A 19,452-nucleotide genomic window follows, 5' to 3' on the forward strand; every position below is an offset into this window, starting at 1 on the left:
TGCTTCATTAGAGGTCAAGGCCTGCATTAGAAGCCTGCTTCATTAGAGGTCTTGCAGGAAGGTCAGAGGACAAGCCACCACGTTCTGTGCTTGCTCGAGGCCCTCTCCCACCATATTGCTTGGTCTTCTCTCTGTAATGCTCATGTAGGTATTCATGCCATCTTCTTTACCATCATCCACGTTTTCTTTTCTTACGTTGTGTTTTAAAATTTATTTTTAATTACAGTTGACATACAGCATTGTATGAGTTTTAGGTGTACAACATAGTGATTCAACATTTATATACCTTACAAAGTGATCTCCACAGAAGTCTAATAACCATCCCACCTCTTCTTTCTTTCACTCTCCCTTTTCTCAGTGACCCTATATCTCAGGTTGGATTTCTGGGAAACAGATTCTGCATGGAAATGGAGATCTGAATATAGGAAGTCTGTTGGGAGGTACCAGGCACAACACGTGTGGGAAAATAGATTGGGTAGATGCAGTTTCCACAGAAGTCTCAGCTGATCCCTTGAAAAGCTTTGGAGCTGGCATAGTGCCGCGTCCCACAGGACGAGAGTTGTGGGGAGCGAGCAGGGCAGCGCAGGGTTAAGAAAAGAGAGTAGTCAGTAATAGATTATAAACCAGACCAAGGGACCCCCAGTCTCAAGGACTGGATGCCCTGAATCCGGTCTATGCATTAGCTCTTATTAGTTAGGTGGGGAAGTAAAGGAGATAAAGCTTGTCAATCTCAAGATCTGTGAATTCCATACACTGTAATAGGAAACTGATTCAAGCCAATCACCCTTGCCTGTAGACAGCCACAGAGGGAGAGGCTTTCCTTAGCCTGGGGAAGGTGGGGGGCTGTGCCCACCTCTGTGAACCCCATGGGTTCTCCTGTTGGTCCCCACTCAACTGCGCCTGGCTTCAGTTGTCCCCCCCCCTCGCCCCATGGGGAATCTTACTCCTCATTGGCTGACCAGCCATCTTTCTGGGACCAAACAGGGAGACATAAGGTGCCAACACAAAGGTGAAGCAAAGTCCCTACAAGGATCTGGTTCACAGACTCTCCTTTCTTTGGGGGCAGGTACGAGGAGACAGATGGGTACTGCTGCGTGGTCACAGCAAAGCCCTTTTAGAGTCCTCCAGAATGGAAGCAAGGAGATGTGCCTTTGGATCTCTGCATGAATCAATTGGTCCAAATGTCCCAAGGAGGGGCGATCTGGCTTACACTCCCCACCACTGAAATAATTCTCTCAAAAGGACCCAAAGCCCTCCTGTTTTCTTGGCACCCTCCAACTGGCGTCCCTGCAGCACAGGCCCACACTAAACAGGCCTGCGTCTTCTCCTGCGTCTGGTGCCCGGCACAGTGCTACTACCCTGGATGGCCTTGGTTTCTTTCACTGGCTCCTTTGCCCGCCTAGACCTGGGTTCTCTCCTCTGCTCGGCCCTCTCTACCTTGTCTATACTCTCCCTCCAGCTCATCTCTCAGCTTCACGTCTCTCCAGGTCCCCCTCCAACTCCATCACCCACAGCAGCACCATAGTCCTCTTTCGGGACCCGCCCCCTGCACCCCTCCTTCTATAACACTCACCCGGAGCTCAGCAGACCCCCTCTGTTGCTTCTTCCCTTTCACCCCCCATTGCAAGTCTTCCTCTCATAGAGGCTGTTACAGTCATGTTTTCATCCCCTTTGCTAATCTTTTCTCAGCAGCCCTGGGTATTTAAAAGGCTGGTGCCCCAGTGCCATGCCTCTGTCACCTCTCCCTGTCCCAGGTGGCTTCCCTGCCCTAGCACCTGATAAATGGGTAACATTGCTCAGTGCAGTCAAGTTTCAAAAGAACATGGTTGGATAAGCACAGGACTTTGTTGCTTTGGGAAATAAGACATAAGGCATGCCCCACTCTTAGAACACAGCCAGTGACAGGCAGCTTTGCCCCAGCTTCCCCTCCAGGGCACAGGCAGGCGGGCTCTCTGCCTAGTCTTCCTTTTTCTCCAGCCTAGGAAGAGAGTTCAGTTCTCCCTGAGCCCAGGAAATGTAAGGCTGGTGGTCAGCAGGACTCTCAGAGGGAGATGGCTGTGACAGGAGACTTTCTTGTGTGTGTGTCGGGGGGGGGGCAACAAGAGGGGAGAAAAGGCTCTTTGGGATCAGACAGGCTTGTGCGAGAACCCCCAGGAGCCAACTTCTCCCGGGACCCTGCTCTTTTCCTGCTCCACCAGGAGCCAGCCTAGGGGGCAAGGAGACCTCTGAGAGGCCCAGGGTGGGGGAGGAGGCCATGGGCAGACGGCGTGTCGTGGAAGCCGCCCCACCCCCAGTCCATCCCCACCCGCTCCTAAGGAGGATCGCTGGGCAACTGCACAGCTGCCCCTAAGTCCGACTTAATTCTCTCAGTGTGCTGTGCATTGAAGAGAAGCCAACTCCCAAACAAAGACGCGGCTGCACAGCGTTTCTGCGGAGGCCCGCCGGCCGGCTAGGAGAGAGCGAGCCTGGGAACTGGAGGGGGCGCGGGGGGGTGGGCGCTGGGGAAGCGGGCGGGCCGGCAGGAAGTGCCCGCGGGCGCCGCGCGGGAGGCAGGGTGCCCGCACCCTGACCCTCTCGGGGCGGGAGGCCGGGAGCGCGGCGAGGCGAGCGGACGGGGGGAGGCCCTGCGAGCTGCTGCTCCGCTGCCCTGGCTGCAAACGGAGCCCTGCGGCCCACCGCCGGTAAGTGCAGTGCGCCGGGCTTGGCAGGGCCCGCTGGGGCGGGGGCTGAGAAAAGGACGGGGACCCCGCGAGGCCCGCGGGTCGCAGGGAGGAGGTGCGCCCGCTGCCCCTGCATGGTCCCGGGGGCTGGACGCGCGGGGCCCCGGCGGACAGGAGCACGCTGCCTTCGGATGAGGAATGGGGGCCGGAACCCTCGCAACACTCCGGACGGATGTGTGTCCCACTGGTGTCTATTTGGGTCCCCAGCATTTGTGTCCATAACTATGCCCCTGGTTTCTGCCCGAGGGTCTTGGGCTGTCCAGAGTGCTCGGTGTGTATCTGTCCCTCTTCAAAATGTCATTCTCTTTTTCCGCCCTGAATTCTAGTTGCTGGCTCTTAAGCATACGCCTGGGGTGACGGGTCCAGAGTGATTCTAGCTAAAATTGTACAGTCCTTGGCTCTGTTCCCCACGCAAAACAGTGTTTGCTAAGTGCTGGCAGCTGGTGTGTCTCATGCATGCACACGATTGTTCTCAGGGGTCTGTCTGCCTGTACGCGGCTGTCCATGAGTCCCGTGGGCACAGCTGTGTATTTGGGAGAAACGTGGTTCCGCAGGCCCCGTCACCTGTGTTTGCCTGCCAATTTCTCCACGTGCAGTTGGCTATGGAAAGGAAGAAAATGTGGGAGGTTCTAGGGTGCATTGTTTTCACGAGTGATAGATGTGGAGTTCACATGCGTGACTCTGCTAGAAAATATGAAAGGGAAGAGGGCTCAGTCGGGTTGGGCTGGAGAGCATCTCAGCTTGGGTCAGAGTTGCTGAGGGTACAGGAATCAGTGCTACCAAGGCCTCCAGGACGTTGGCACACATGTGAGGCAGGGGCGTCGTGGAGAGGAGAGGCAGCTTCTGGGAAAATGCCTGAGTATACTCTAGGACAGAGGGTGGAGGTGGAAGGGTGGAGAAGAGAATGAGGCCAGAGAGGCCTGTGTTTAATTTGTGGGCAGCTTATTTTTATAGTGGAAAGACTGCAGTTGGAGTCTGGAGACCTGGCTTTGAATCAGAATTTAGTGGTTGTTACAATGTCAGTAGCAGTCTCTCTGCACATGTCACTCTGGGGTTCAGTTGCCACGTGTGCAAAATGGGACTAATAACCACTGTCCTGCCTCCTTCATGATGTGGCTGGAGGCTCAAATTAGCTAATGCCTAGAAAGTGCCTGAGTGGTAAGGCTCTAAGGCTGCAGGGCGAATGCGGGTGCTGGTGGCCCACAGGTGCTGATGGGAAGTGTGGGGAATGCTTGGTAGCCTGGAGCTGTTTGGTTTGTGGGTCCTAGAGGCCGTCATTGGCATGCTGCTTCCTGTGATATTCAGCATAATGGAAGTGTCTGCCTAGATTATTTTGGACGCTGGGTGTGTGAGGTGAGAACAGGTTTGCTTGGTGTGTGTAGTTTTTGTGTGAGTGCCTTCTGCAGCACAAGGGGAAACTGGCTTGGCTGGCTGTAAGTCCTGGCCCCAGAGAGCTTGACTTCCAGAGAGCCTTCCTCCAGGCAACTCAGGAGGCTTTATACCCACAGTCTTGCTTTTATCCTCATGCCAACAATGGAAGCAGCATGGAACACTGGCCACAGTTGGCAACCAGGGAGGTAAGAGAGGAGGAAACTTTCCCAACTGAGGTCCGGGTCAGGGATGTCGGCTGCAGGGTGCTGCCTTCTGGGTTACAGAGCCCCCAGGCTGTACGTAACTGGTTGAGGTGGGCTGGGAGCCCAGAGTTATAACCGACAGCCCCAGACACCAGGGAGTGTTTGGTGGTTTGTCAACCCTTGGATATCACCCGTCACCGAGACTTCTTTGAATGTAGTAGTTGTTTGGTAAACATTGTGAAAGGAAAGAACCCTGGCTAGGAAACCTGGAAACCCAAGGTCCAGTCTCAGCTTGGCTTCCTACCCCGCTGTGTGACCTGGGGGCGGGGGGGCGGGGGGGGGGGGAATGTCATTTCACCTCTTTGTGTCTTGCTTCCTCACAAAATGAAGGCACCTTTCCAGATTATACTTCTGCTCTCAGCTCATGTTTCACTTCCTCAGAGAGGCCTTTCCTGATGCCCCATCTAAAGTAGCCACCTCCTGGCCACAATCACATCCCCTCTTCTAATTCCTTCATAGCACTTACCAGCGTCTAAAGGAACTTCTGAGCTTCGGGAGAGCAGGGCCTCCTCCCTCATCCTTTTACCTGCTTGCTCACCAGCACCTGGAGCACAGTAGGTGCTCAAGAAAGGTTGTGTTAGTCAGTGAGTGAATAACTTAATACAGGGAGAATGGCTGCATGGTTTTCTAACTGATTCTAGGAGCCTCTGAGGGAGGAGCAAATTCCATAGGCAGGGCCCTGGGTTCCTCACACCAGCAGCTCCGGGTCAGTCTGTTACGGGTTGGCTTCCAGGTAGGATTTCCTTTGAAGAAAACACCCTCCCACTAAAATAAAACTGCAAAACCATTGTGTCAGAAGGCCATAGGGGCCTCTTCAACTGCAAGTTGAAAAAATAGTACTTCAACCGGAAGTAATGCACACCCGCCCTCAAGGACGACCAAAGGGCAGCAGTTCAGACCCTGGAAGTGGTTCCCACACATCACTTCTGCTCGGCTTTGGATTTCATCAGAGGGGTGTTTTTCGGCAGCTGGTTTAATTTCCTGAAATGTTGGTCAAGGTTAATATGAAATTGATTTTGCCCACAATACAGCAATGAGGGGTATGACAGATCTCTGTCCGGAGGGAACTCTGAAGCCCACGTGAGACGAGCACTAGACCAAGAGAACACACTGAGTGTCCGCAGAATGGCTAAGCTACACGATGATAGATGAGAGCTGCCTATTTAGGGTGACTGTCTATCACCATCCTCCCTTGGGTGTGTTCCCAGGCAAATTGCCTAGACCTGCCTCCTGCCCAGGAGATGTCCACTCAGCAGCGTTTTTCTTGAGTAGTTGGCAGTGGAGAAGAACCCTTCTCTCTGAGCAATTCCTGGGCCTAGAGGGCAGCAACGTGATGGCTCAGCCTGATCCACATTTCCGGCAGTCACATCAGCTTCACAAAAAACATGTCTCGTGTGTCTCTCCCTATAAATACACCTGCAGGTGGCAGAGAGACTCTTGCATCCAGCACGGGGCCCAGATTGGGAGCACAGAATACGGGTTTACCACCACCTTTCCTAAACCCCATGGCGTTTAGTCTAGTCTGAGTATACTATAAGAGAGTTAGATAATACATAAAATTATATCTTGTTTAGATATAAAATTCTATATTAATAGTGTACCCACGGATGTAGAAGGAGGTTTGGCTGTTGCGTTGGGTCGTTTAGCTGGTTGGTTGAGGAGAGGGCTTTGGAGGGCGGTGGAGAGAAGAGGCATGAGTACAGATCAGAATGCTCGTTAATTCCTTCAGACCGCTGACCGCTTTTTCTGCCTGTCCTGCTCTGGCTGACTCTTGTGGGTTCCGGGGCTCATACGGTATGCACTTACAAGACAGCACACCGCAAACAGATATTTGGTGAGGGGAATCAATATACACAGATTCATCCATGCCTGCTAGGAGCCGTGACTGTTCAGGCCTGAGAAATACAGCAAGCCCCAGCCCCTGACCTCCAAGCTCTAGTTGTTGGGGAGATTAAAGTCACTCCCAGGAAGAGATAGAAAAACTGCTGAGTGCAAACTGCGTGGCACTCACCCCAGCCACAGCTGGAGTTAGGAGAAGGCAAGTTAAATGAGAGGTGGCTGTGGGCAGAGAGCCCAGCTCCGGGTCACACAGTCCAGCCTGGGATCCGGGCTCTGCGCCTGCCTCCCCGTGTGATCTCACTAGGTTTGTTACATTACCTCACTAAGTCTCAGTTTCCTCATCCTATAAACCGAGGAAATGATCTGTAACTCCTCGCCTGGTGTACGGATGCCTGAGTTAAGTCTGGGGAGCTCAACTCAGTAGAGGGGCATGGGGCCCCAAGTTCTGATGACAACAGTGAACTGTTTGGAAAAGAGCTCATGGTGAGAAGGGGCCTCCCGGATGGTGACCGCTGTACAGCTGTGTCTAAACACACATCTGTCAGTGTCGGGGTAGTACGTGGCTTCCCGCTGGGAATGCCCCAGGCCTGCTGAGCACTCCTGTTCTCCCCTGGGTGCCTTTCCAACACACAGCTATGGGAGGGATGCCGCTGTATTTGAACAGCTTCCCCCTCCGGTTTTCACCGCCCCTCCTTAAAGGCTTAAGGAGCTTCACTGTAAAATACCAAGCATTCAAGAATTGAGGGTGCCACAGAGGTTCAGGGAATGTTAGGGGAAGTTGCTCTCATGGGTCCCTGGTCTGTTTCCCTGTCTTTGATGGCAGAGCTGGTGATGGCAGTGCTTCTCACCCTTGTCCCTACTTATGGAGTCTTTTTTTTTTTTAACACGGATCTCGCATTTTGAAAGATTTTTGTCAGCCAAACTTTACTATACATGTTTCTGAAAAAATTAATCAAAGACCATCCACCTGATATCGTGTTTCCCCCAAAATAAGACCTAGCCGGACCATCAGCTCTAATGCGTCTTTTGGAGCAAAAATTAATATAAGACCTGGTCTTATTTTACTGTAATATAAGACCGGGTATAAATATAATATAATATAATATAATATAATATAATATAATATAATATAATATAATATAATATAATATATTACCGGGTCTTATATTAATTTTTGCTCCAAAAGATGCATTAGAGCTGATGGGCCGGCTAGGTCTTACTTTCAGGGAAACACGGTAGTGACTTCACTGCCCAGTGTCCACTTTCTGCTTTACATCTTCCACATTTTTCAATGGAATTCTGTGCTCTCGGGCATCATGAGCGCCAGGTCAAATGCGGCAGCACGGAACGGGGACACACACACAGCGCATCTCTCCTTTGCTCACATCCATGCCCACCAAGATGCCATCAGCAGGGCATTCAGTCAGCAGGTTTCTGCTCAGTGTGGGGCCCTGTGCAACTGCATGGGCTGCATGCCCACGGGGCCAGCAAGGCTTCTTCCTCCGTTTTAGTCACATTTTTGGATGGTGGCCCAGTTAGGGTAGAACAAGTCCTTTATACGCGTGCCCTCAAGTGCCCTCAGATTCCAGTTAGCTACATGTTCTTGGAAGATCGGGGAGGCTTCATTTCCTCATCCAGGTCTCCACCCTTCTGCTTTAAATCATTTACATTATTTAAAAGTCAGCTTAGGTCGTTTACTAACAGGTTCTAGTGTGTTGAAAAGGCTCAGAAGAAAAGAACAAAGGACAGGGCAAAGGTGGGCATTGTGCATTTCATGTGAGGTTTGGAGCAGATTGCAAAACTAAAAGCTTCTAGGAGTCATTAGACCTGTTCAGAGATACTGGCCAGCTGCTCCGACTATGACCCTTTTTATACTGGATCCCAGCAGATAGGTGGGGATGGGGAAGGAGTGCTTTGGGGCTTGGAGAGAAGAGAGGCTAGGGGAAGGGCTGTGTGAAAGTGCCATGTGATCCATATTTGGGGGTGCTCTTTGCACACACAGAGGCTTAGGGAAGCCAGGTCTCCCAGGAGAGATAAACTCTTTCAATGGGGAGACAGGATGAGACAGGAAGTTAGGACTAGAAGCACTGGGAAAGAATGAAATACTCAGAAGGTAATTACTTTTTGATAGCACGGGACAGATAGCCAAGGGCTTTTAACTCCTAAAGTTCAAAGCAAATACTAGGAAACAAATATAGTAAGTCTTCGTTGAGAGGTTTTGAGACTTTAGGCAAGACGACTCATAAGGAAATCAATTTTACCGTGGGCTAATTTTTATTAACATGGGTTAAGTTCCTGTGGCGTCTCCACTTTATAACCGACACTGAATGAAACAACGTTGAGGACTTGCTGTCCTAGTACTGTGAACTAGAAAAGGAGGGTGGAAAGAAGTACCCGCTCCCCATCTTTTTTTAATGTATAAAGCAAAACTGTTAAGAGGAGCAGTTATAGATAACAGAGAAGCCACATTTCCTTTGTATCTTTAATTCCTTTAAATTAATCTACATTCCACCTTGGTTTTAATTTATTATATAAATAATGCTAATTGTGCATAGCTGTTTTCATCATTAAATTTGATAGTTCATGACTGGCTATTCTCCAGGGGTTCACGAATTGTTTTTGTATGGCTTGTAAGCTAAGATTCATATTTAAAAGGTTGACATAAACAAGCAAAACCCAAAAAAGAATATGCAGCAGAGACCAGGTGGGTTGCAAGCCTGAAATATTTGCTCCTGGTCCTTTACAGCAACAGTTTGTTGAGCCCAAATCCATCCAGCATCAGCCTGTGGTTATCGATTATTGTTACAGCTCAGGGACCCCAAGGCACTTAACTCGGGCACAGTGGCTAGAGGGAAGCTTGCCTCTGAACCAGGGTCTCTCCTCTGCTGCCTTCTGATAGCCCATTTAATCTGTCTGGGGTGCAGCTTGGGAATTGGGGTTTTCAGTTCCTCAGGGGGTTCCAAGGTTGCAAAGCACTGACCTCATGCTGTAGGTATCAAAGGGAGGTCCCAAAGATTCAAGGGCTCCCAGCTGGTTAGAAATGCAAAATCTCAGACCCCATCCTGACCTGCTAACTCAGAAACTCTGGGGTGGGTCCAGCATCTGTGTTTTAATAAACACTCCAGGGGATTCTGATGCATCTCAAGTATGAGAGCACTACTCTTAAGTCTTGTCCTTTTAAACCTACACTTCACAGATGGGCTGGGTGGAGAGAGCAGGAGGAAAGGGGAAAGCTGGCAAGGGGGAACAGCAAGGTCTGGGATCGCAATTGTTATTTCACACTCACCTGAGGACCTGGGAGGTGCAGTAAGCTGCGAGAACCACAACTTGGGGCTAGAATAACACCACCACCAACAACAATAATAATGAACTCTTCCCTACTAAAAGTTACCATTAATAATAATTTTAGCTTTGGGCTCTACTTTTCATTACTACATATACAGAGGGTACCAAAAAAATGTATATACATTTTAAGAAAGGAGAAAACTGTATTAAAATTACGCTAATGGTAACCACTTTGAGCACCTCTTATAACTTCAGGAGTCAAATGTGACTTGTATTCATCTTTTGTTATCGGTATTTATTGACTATTACAGTTTTAATACAGTTTTTCCTTTCTTAAACTGTGTATACATCTTTTTGGCCTCTATATGTTTGTCTTTGGTATATGAACTTACAGAAGGTACCCATATGGTAAACACAGGGGTTGAAGTACAACTTCTGAACTAGTTTAAAATAATTTAAATAAACATGATACATGCCTAGGAAGTAGGAAAGCTGTGTTGCTGACCTTCACCTCCTAACTGGTGAATTCTATTCTCCCAACTACCCCTCCCACCCCGCACCCTAAAGAACAGATTCCCTCAGGGTACTTTGCCCCATTGCCTGCCCTCCAGCAATATAGCATGTGGGGCATTTATAAGAATGTAATAAGATTTATGATCTGTTGACAGTCTACTATGTGCCAGACATTTTGTGAGGTTTTTAACATACATTATCTCCTATGATTACCACAGCCCTATAAAAATCAGTGCTATTAATCCCCATTTTACAGTTGTGAATGTTGAGGCACAGAGAGGTTAAAGACCTTCTCTAAATCCCACAGCTAATAAATGGCAGAGCTGAGATTCAAATCCAGGGAGGTTTGGCCTCAAAATCAGAGGGAGTAGAGGTGGGGAAGTTTGCCTATGATCAGACACGACGTGACATTTCAATAAATCTAAATTGGTTGAGCTTGTGAATATGTAAAACAGTTTTTCCCAGCTCTCTGAAGTTTTGCCCAGTGTCCTCTGCATCCTTAGCAGGGCATCAGCCACACGTCCAACGGTTGGATTGCTGTGCCATCTTAGAAAGAATTCAAGGACCAGAGGCATATGGGGCAACCAGAGAGACAGATTCTATCCAAGTTGTCAAGAATACAGTTGCTACCCACAGAGCTGGCTGGGTCTTTAAATTCTTTGTTTCTCATTTTGGAAGTTAGCAGGCAAAGTGGGTTATAAATATATTACATATATTACATAATATGTAGTATAAATATTACATATTGTCATCAATAATAACGAGACATCCTTTTAGAGCTCTTCATGTCTCCAAAGCACTGTAGGCTCTTTAGCTCCTGATGTCCTGGAATTGTTGGTCTTGGTGACAACCAGAGGCCTTTGGAGCTGGGGGATCGTGACCATCGGCAGCGCTGTGAGTCTGCAGCTCCCCCAAACCCAGAGCCCTGGGGAAGGGTTTGAGTTGCAGCTCTTCTCAGCCTTGCTCAGTGAGAATAGAGAAATGATGTCCACCTTCTGGGTCTGTCTGGCCAACATATGGGAGTGGACCGATCTCTAAGTTTCCTTCTCCATCTTCACGTTGTGGTTTCCCACACCTTGGGAACAATGAGTAATGGTGATAATGCTGATGATGTAATTAGCACGTGGCGAGGCAGCCAATGTGGGCTACCTGCACGGTGCTCTGAGGCCAAGTTCGTTTCTATAGCACCCTCCCTCTGTGACTCACGGCACCCAGCTATTCATTTGAGAAAGAATTAAGGTAACAGAGCAGGGTTATTGGTTAGCTGCCATGTGAGTGCATTATTTCCTTGACCAGAAAGGTCAAGTATCTTTAAAAAGACAAGTATCTATGTGCGTGGCTCTCATGTAGGGAGAAAATGCTGTTTCTTTCCAAGGGGGTTCTAAGTCCCTAGAAAATATGTTTTCACGGACCTGAGATGAGCAAACATGTCTTATTTATCAGGGAGCTTAGCAGCTTCCAAACTCTCTTCAGTAAATTACATCACTTCCTGGACTTAAGACCTAACAGATTTACATCCAAGTCCCAAAGTGAAAATTGGAATTTGAATTTGGATGCATGAGTGTTCTTTCTCTCACCCTTATATACATGTGCACAGATCTGTAGTCTGTGTGCTGTGCTAGAACGCAAGCTAAAGAGAGGGTCTGCATAGCCAGGATGCCTGGCTTTTAGCCCCCCTCTGCCTCTCCTGGCATCCCTGGGCCCACAGGGTCTCTGACCCTGTGCCTACGACATGAATTGATAGTACGGGCCTTATCTGTAACTACCCAAAAGGAGACTTAACTTTTTCCTAGGGAGAAGTTATAAACCCCTTCGGGCATCTGCTGAAACCTATAGCACCCCAGCATATATATGGTAACATTTTTCAGGGGCCCCCGAATTATATAAGTCCTTGGAAGGTGTGGTCTTTTAGGCTTGCTGCTAAGCTATGCTGTCCTGCTCCAGAGGCAAGACAGGCACTCTTTTGAAAGCAAATGAGAAATTGTACAAATCCTCCTCTCTGGGAAAGACGATGAGGTTTTGTGTCATTCAGGCTTTTTTTTGTTTTTTTTCCATTTCCTGCCACCTGGAAGGAATGTCTGCACCTTTTTGATTCCCAGCAAGCAGGCTATGAATGCACTTAAGCACGAAGTAACGTGCACCATAATGAAGGCTTCTGTGGGGGAGCCCTCCTCCCACCCCAAGCACCTCTCCCCCAGCCTGGTTGGTCCCTGCCCTCATCCCCAGGGAGCATGCAGGCTGCGTGGTCAGCCAGCACTTACAGGACTTCATTGTCACTTTCTGGGGCCCCTTGCCCTCTTATTTAGTTGACCCACCCCAAGTCCAACAACTGGTAAGGGTGACACTTTTATTTCCACGTGTGTGACAGCACAAACCAAAATGAGAAGACCAGACTCACACTCATGCATTGCGTTGAGAGATGTCCCTGGTGTTTCTATCTCCCCGGCTGAGCGCTAGTTGAGGTTGGGGACTGTTTTATTCTTTCCCTTCTTGTTTCTTCATCCTTTTTGTTTTGCGTCTCCAGCATCTACCACATCATATACCACATAGTGACACCTCAAATGTCCAATGAATTAGTAGATTAATTAACGAGTTAATCTAAAAGGGGAAAACAGATACATGAACAACCAACCAGGCCACTGCAACAATAAATGAGGGAGAACCTATGGCAGGTGGTAGCAGTGAGAAAAGCAGAAGGAATGGATTCATAAGATGTCTATTGAGAGCTGCAGAAGGGGACACCTTGATGAAGTACCCAGTATTGTGGGAAGTGGTGACATTGAGAAAGAGTTGAACATAATCCCGAAGGCTGTGCACTAGACTGGTTGATGCATGGAGTCTCATTAAGATTAGGAACACAGGATGGTTGGGTTGGTGGGGGAAGGCGGTGACTTAGTTTTGGACTTGCTGAATGTCAAGGACCTGTAGCCATGTGAGGGAGCCTACAGCTCAGCAGGCTTTTGAGAGTCATCAGCTTGTTAGACGGGGGTGGAGTTGGGCATGAATGAGGTTGAAAGAGGAGAGTTAAGAGGCACAGCACAAAGAATGGTCCCCACCTTACCCTGGATGGAATGTGAGCCTTAAAGAGATGAGCCAAGAAGAGGACCCAGTTGACGAGACCAAGGAAGAAAGATGAAAGTCAGAGACTTGGTGTTTTGATATTCCAATCAATACAAATTGGAGACATGGGAGAATGATCAGAAGAGACTGGTACCGTGAAATCAGCGGTGCAGAGAGAACGCCCAAGGGAAGGTGTGATTAATGATTGCAAACTAAGCAGAGGTGAAATGGGATGAGCTTTGAAAAGTCACCTTTGGCTTTTGTAATTAGAAGTGACTTTGGGGTGAGTGGAGTAGTGAAGGAGGCCACATGGTGTTGGGCTGCAGAATGGGTGAACAAGGAAGTGAAGCTTCAGACCTGGGTGGTGAAGAGAAGAAGGATCTGGCAATACGTTGAGACAGGATCCAGAGAAGTGTAAGAGACTTGGGATCACAATTAGATCGAGCTTGGGAATTTTATACCTGAGATTGTATCCTGGCTCTGTGTACTAGTCTGATTAATGACGAATTTATGGCTCCTAGAGATGGAACTAGAGTAAGGGTTTTTTCTTCTTCTTCTTTTTGAATGGGACATTATGTAGAGAAGACTGACTCCCAGAGATATAATTCAGTGAGAGACAAGGCTGAGTTACTGTATCAAAGACCCAACAGGGCAGTGGTTTAAAGAATAAAGCTTCTTTCTCTTCAGGTTAGGCAAGCTGTTCTGCTCCACACAGTCATACAGGTTCATGCCATCTTGTTTCTCTACTACCAGGTTTCCCCCAAAGTAAGACCTAGCTGGACCATCATCTCTAATGCATCTTTTGGAGCAAAAATTATATTATATTATATTATATTATATTATATTATATTATATTATAGACCCAGTCTTATATTACAGTAAAATATGACCGGGTTTTATATTATAATATAATATAATATAATATAATACCAGGTCTTATATTAATTTTTGCTCCAAAAGATGCATTAGAGCTGATGGTCTGGCTAGGTCTTATTTTCAGGGTAACATGGTATCCCCAAGGGCAGTGTGTGGTTTCCAGGAGATGCTGATGCTGCTGTTCTAGGAAATGTGCTGGAAATGCAGATTCTCAGGCACGACCCCAGACGTGCTGAATTAGAATCTCTGGAGGTGGGGCCCAGTTATCTGTGTTTGTAAAAGTCATCCAAGTGATCCTAATGTACCCTAAAGTTAGAGAACCATTCCTCTGAGATGCTGTCTTTGTCTGCATCGTTGAAGCAGAATTTCAGACAAATCTAACGCTCCAGCTCTCAGGAAGGGGAAAGATTGTGGTGATATGCAGAGGCAATGTTTTAGTGTTTTGTTTTTTAATATTTTTATTTTTCCATTACAGTTGACATACAATATTATATTAATTTCAGGTGTACAACATCTGATTAGACATTTATATAACTTATGAAGTGATCACCCCAATAAATCTAGCACCCATCTGACACCATACATAGTTATTACAATATTATTGACTATATTCCCTATGCTATACTTTACATCCCCATGACCATTTTGTAACTACCAATTTTGTAATTACCAATTTATACTTCTTAATCCCTTCCCCTTTTTCTCTCATCTCCCACAAACCCTCTCCCATCTGGCAACTGTCAAAATGTTCACTGTATCTATGAGTTTGTTTCTGTTTTGTTTGTTCATTTATTTTGTTTTGCTAGAGTTCATATATAAGTGAAATCATATGGTATTTGTCTTTCTCTGTCTGACTTATGTCACTTAGCATAATATCCTCGAGGTCCATCGATGTTGTTGCAAATGGCAAGATTTCATTCTTTTTATGACTGAGTAATATTCCATTGTACCACTTCTTCTTTATCCATTCATCTATTGATGGACATTTAGGTTGCTTCCCTATCTTGGCTATTGTAAATACCGCTGCATTGTACATATGGATACATCTGTCTTTTCAAATTGGTGCTTTGGATTTCTTCAAGAACTACCCAGAAGTGGAATCACTGTATCCTTCTTTGTCTCTTGTTATAGGTTTCTATTTTTTTAGTCTATTTTGTCTGGTATAAGTATTGCTACCCAAGCTTTTTTTTTCTTTTTTCCATTTTCATGAAATATATTTTTCTATCCTTTAACTTTCAATCTGTGTGTCTTTCCATCTGAAGTGAGTCTCTTGTAGGCAGCATATGTAAGGGTCGTGTTTTCTTATCTATTCAGCCACCCTAATTGGAGCATTTAATACATTTACATTTAAAGTAACTGTTAATAGATATGTAGTCATTCCCGTTTTATTATTCAATTTTTTTTATCTTTTTTTTCATCTTAAAGAAGTCCTTCTAACATTCCTTGTAATATTAATTTGGTGGTGATGAACTCCTTTAGCTTTTTCTTGTCTGGGCAGTTCTTTATCTGTCCTTCGATTTTAAATGATAGCTTTACTGAGTAAGGTAATCGTGCTTAGGTCCTTGCTTTTGATCACTTTGAAGATTTCCTACCAAACTCTTCTGGCTTACAAAGTTTCTGTTGAGAAATCAGCTGACAGTCTTATGGGAGCTCCCTTGTAGGTAACTAACTGCCTTTCTCTTGCTGCTTTTAAGATTCTCTCTTTGTCTTTAACTTTTGGCATTTTAATTATGGTGTGTCTTGGGATCGGCCTCATTGGGTTTATCTTGTTTGGAAATCTCTGAGCTTCCTGGGTTTGTATGTCTAGTTCCTTTGTCAGGTTAGGAAAGTTTTCTGTCATTATTTCTTCAAATAGGTTTCCAATTCCTTGCTCTCTCTCTTCTCCTTCTGGTACCCCTATGATGCGAATGTTGGTACACTTGATGTTGTCCCGGAGGCCCCTTAAACTATCCTTATTTTTTTTGGATTCTTCTTTTGCTGTTCTGTTTGGGTGTTTTCTGTTACCTTATCTTATAAATCACTGATTCAATCCTCTGCTTCATCTAATCTACTGTCGATTCACTCTAATGTATTCTGTACTTCAGTTATTGTATTCTTCATTTGTGACTGGTTTTTGTTTTCTATTTCCATTTTTGTTTCCTATCTCTTTGCTGAAGTTCTCACTGAGATCATTGAGCATTCTTGCAATCAGTGTTTTGAACTCTGCATCTGGTAGATTGCTTATCTCCATTTTGTTTAGTTCTTTTTTCTGGAGCTTTGTTCTGTTGGTTTATGTAGGACACCCAATTTCTTTGTCTCCCCATTTTGGCTGCCTCCCTGTGTTTATTTCTATGTATTGTGTAGGGCTGCTATGTCTCCCAGTCTTGGTAGAGTGACCTTATGTAGTAGGTGCCCTGTGGAGACCAGTGGTGCAGTCTCCCTGGTCACCTGTGCCAGGTGCTCCAGGTGTGTCACTTTTGTAGGTTGTGTGTGCCCTCCTTAGTTGAGCCTTGATCACTCTTTGCACATCAGTGGGAGGGATTGATTCTCAGGCTGATTTGGTGTGAGGCCGGGCCATGACAACAGTGGGGGAACTGTTGTGCAGGGGCTGAGGTGGAGAATGGCCTGTATCCCTTGGGTCTGGCATTTGTTTATTCAATCAGCTACTTTTCGATCCAGCGCGTACACACACACTCTATTTCTTACAGCTCTGCAGCCTGTGATGCTGAGTGTCTGCAGAAGGTGGGAGAGAAAGGCACTTATGTTTCTCAGCACAGAGATCCCACTGGGGTGTGCTTTAGGGCTCCTGGCTTTCCCAGCCTCTGCTGGGAACCATTTTTAAGGACTAGAGCAAGGGCAAGGAAAAGAGGCTGTGGGGCTCAGAGAAGGGGCATACACATTTTCATTGTCCATACCTGTCAAAGCTGCCCTCCCTGTGTGATTCCTTCAGAGGTCTCACTCCTCTAGGAAGCACCTGACTGTGCCCTAGGCATTTCTCACCAGTACAACTGTCCTGTTCCCATTTGTGCCTCATTTGGATTGTTTCCAAAAGGATTTTCTGCTTTGATGTACCATGGATATAGGTCTGTGTTTTTCACCTGAGGATGGAATTGAAAGTTGAGGGAAAAGAGAGGATGATTTGGAGAGGACAGAGAAAGCTCTGGGGAGAAAAAGGCAAGAGGAACTTCCTGGGCTGACTTGTGCAAGACTTCCTGGGAGGCCCTGTGGGAGAATTGCTAATGCCTGTGCTAACCCATCTACACAGAACAGTTCACACAAGTTCAGGCCACAGAAGTTATGAGTTTTGCTTCTCTCCTTTTCATCATCTTTGACTGAGGTGTCCTGGGAACGGTATGAGAAATATTTGCATAACTCTTAAAGAGTGCAGGTGCTTTTTTACATGGCTCTTTAGTGCATCCATTCATTCATTCACTCAGCATCTACTCACACCCATGCCTCAGGTGCTATGGTACATGTTCAGGATGGAGACCTGAGCTCCGATTTTAGCAAATAATGTCGTTAAGGCAAATGCCTTAGGCTTAATTAATGGGGGTTGGTGACACTCAGTGTAAGAACATGAAGTGGGTGGGAGTAACTTAGAGCCTGTGAAGCGGATGGGGCAGAAAGAGTCAGAGGCTTGAGGAACATTGAATATTGTTGACAAAGCAACATAACATAGTCATAAAGAGCCAGGATTGAACATCCAAACCAGGATATTTTTAAGTGAAAAGGGGCACTGTAATAATCATGCTAAGACAACTGGTGTAAACTGGGACGGTCCTGGAGAAAATGGCATTGTGGGCAAACTGGAACACATGGTCCCTTGCAAACAGTAAGGGGGACTTTGAGGACAGACTGCCTGATGCAGAAGTGGTCAGCAATTACTTTGCCATTGCTAAGTCCTGGAATGGAGTCACATCTTCACCCAACCCAGCAACGAAGGTAGATTCATTACAGTTTTATAGATAAGAGAAATTGAGGCTCAAAGTCACAGAGCAAGTTAGAAACAGAAGTGGGACCAGAACTCAGGTCTCTAGGTACAAGTCTAGTCCTCCTTAAGTCAGGGCAGAAGGGGAATGGGTAGGGGTGACATCCATCATCTCTGGGCTTAAGGACCTCATTAGCTCTGCTTTGATGGCAGAGGCCCTGAAATGCAGCTCCATGGATTCCCACCCACCTACCCATCCACAGGTTCCCAGGCTGCAGCCCTGCCTTTGAGCACCTCCTCCCACCCTACTGCTCTTTTTGCAGCACTTTGCTGTGTTGAGAACTGAGATGAGATGCTTAATGTTCACTATAACCCTTGCCTTCCCCCCTTTTTATCTTTTTTTTTCAGTAGGAATATATGTTTTAATAATATGATTAACAAAAAGAATACACATCTTTTCAATGTACATGAAACATTCACTGAAGGAAACTATTTTTCTGAGCCCTAAAGCAAGTCTCAACAAATTTCAAAGGACTGAAATCATACAGAGTGTATTCTCCAGCCACAGTAGAATCAAGCCAGAAATCAACAAGAAAAAGACAACTAAGACATTCCCAAAATGTTTGAAAATCAAGCAATACACATATAATCTTAGATTGAAAAATAAATTGCAATGGGAATTAGAAAATACGTTGAAATGAATAGTGAAAATGCAACAGATCATAATGTTCAGAAAGCAGCCAAAGCAGTACTGAGAGGGAAATGCATAGCCTTAAATGGATATATATTCTTTTTAAAAGAGATCATTAAGCTGTATACTTAAGATGTCTGTACTTCACTCTAGTGTTATTAAACTTTAATTTTAAAAGATTAGAAAAATAGGAAATCATCTGATTTAATTCACACCTAAATACAAATGAGTGATAATATTCAGCTACACCTACACCTCAAGAAAGATTTATCTAATTAAGTGGTTTTTGTCACACTTTCAAGCAAGATGCCATTACAGACTAGAAAATTTGAGGTGCTCAACATAGGAGAATTTAGAAGCCTTTCAAAGGGAACTTGGACCAATATATCCAGTAGGAGATTATACCAAAATTGCAATTTAGGGACATTTTGGGTGAAATAGAGCTTAGAAAATAAGATGCTGATGAATGAAAAGAAAGAGAAGACTAGGAAAAATAATGTCTGAATATGTTTTTATAGGTTCAGACTTAAACAGAGTAAGTAGAAACTTCGGGAGCTCTTTACTGGTGTCAACTGCACAGTTTCTAGAATAATCCTTGGAAAAGATCTCTTTCAACTCTCAGTTGCCTTCCAATGTATAATGCAAATTTATTACTCTGTAATTCTATACAGAATATTATTCTGTACAATTTTTACCCAGCCTCCTTCCACCACTGGTTATTTGATAGGTTTTCATGATTTTGAAGCTCATCTTAATATTAAGCTTAGTTACATATTATTAATATTAGTATCCCCATTCTTTTAAAATGACTTTCCTATTTGAACCAATCTACTTTGTTAAGGTAAGGTCTTGGCTTTCTGCAGGTGGCTTCTTCATGGTCACCTGTGGACAGGGTCTCCTGTGGTGGACATCTAGGTGGAGTCCACT

The 19,452-nt window shown here is 46.0% G+C and overlaps 1 protein-coding gene across 6 annotated transcripts in view; it reads left to right on the forward strand.

Moving 5' to 3' along the window:
• Positions 1-2,528: 2,528 nt before the first annotated feature.
• TSPAN11 (tetraspanin 11) overlaps positions 2,529-19,452 on the forward strand; it is a 71,040-nt gene continuing 54,116 nt past the window's right edge. For all 6 annotated transcript variants that reach the window (XR_013994047.1, XM_081060466.1, XM_081060465.1 and 3 more), the window contains exon 1: positions 2,529-2,681. The gene's annotated coding sequence lies outside the window, so the exon portion shown is untranslated. The remainder of the gene's footprint in view (positions 2,682-19,452) is intronic.

Source organism: Rhinolophus hipposideros, assembly GCF_964194185.1.
Source record: "Rhinolophus hipposideros genome assembly, chromosome: 9".
Lineage (NCBI taxonomy): Eukaryota > Metazoa > Chordata > Mammalia > Chiroptera > Rhinolophidae > Rhinolophus > Rhinolophus hipposideros.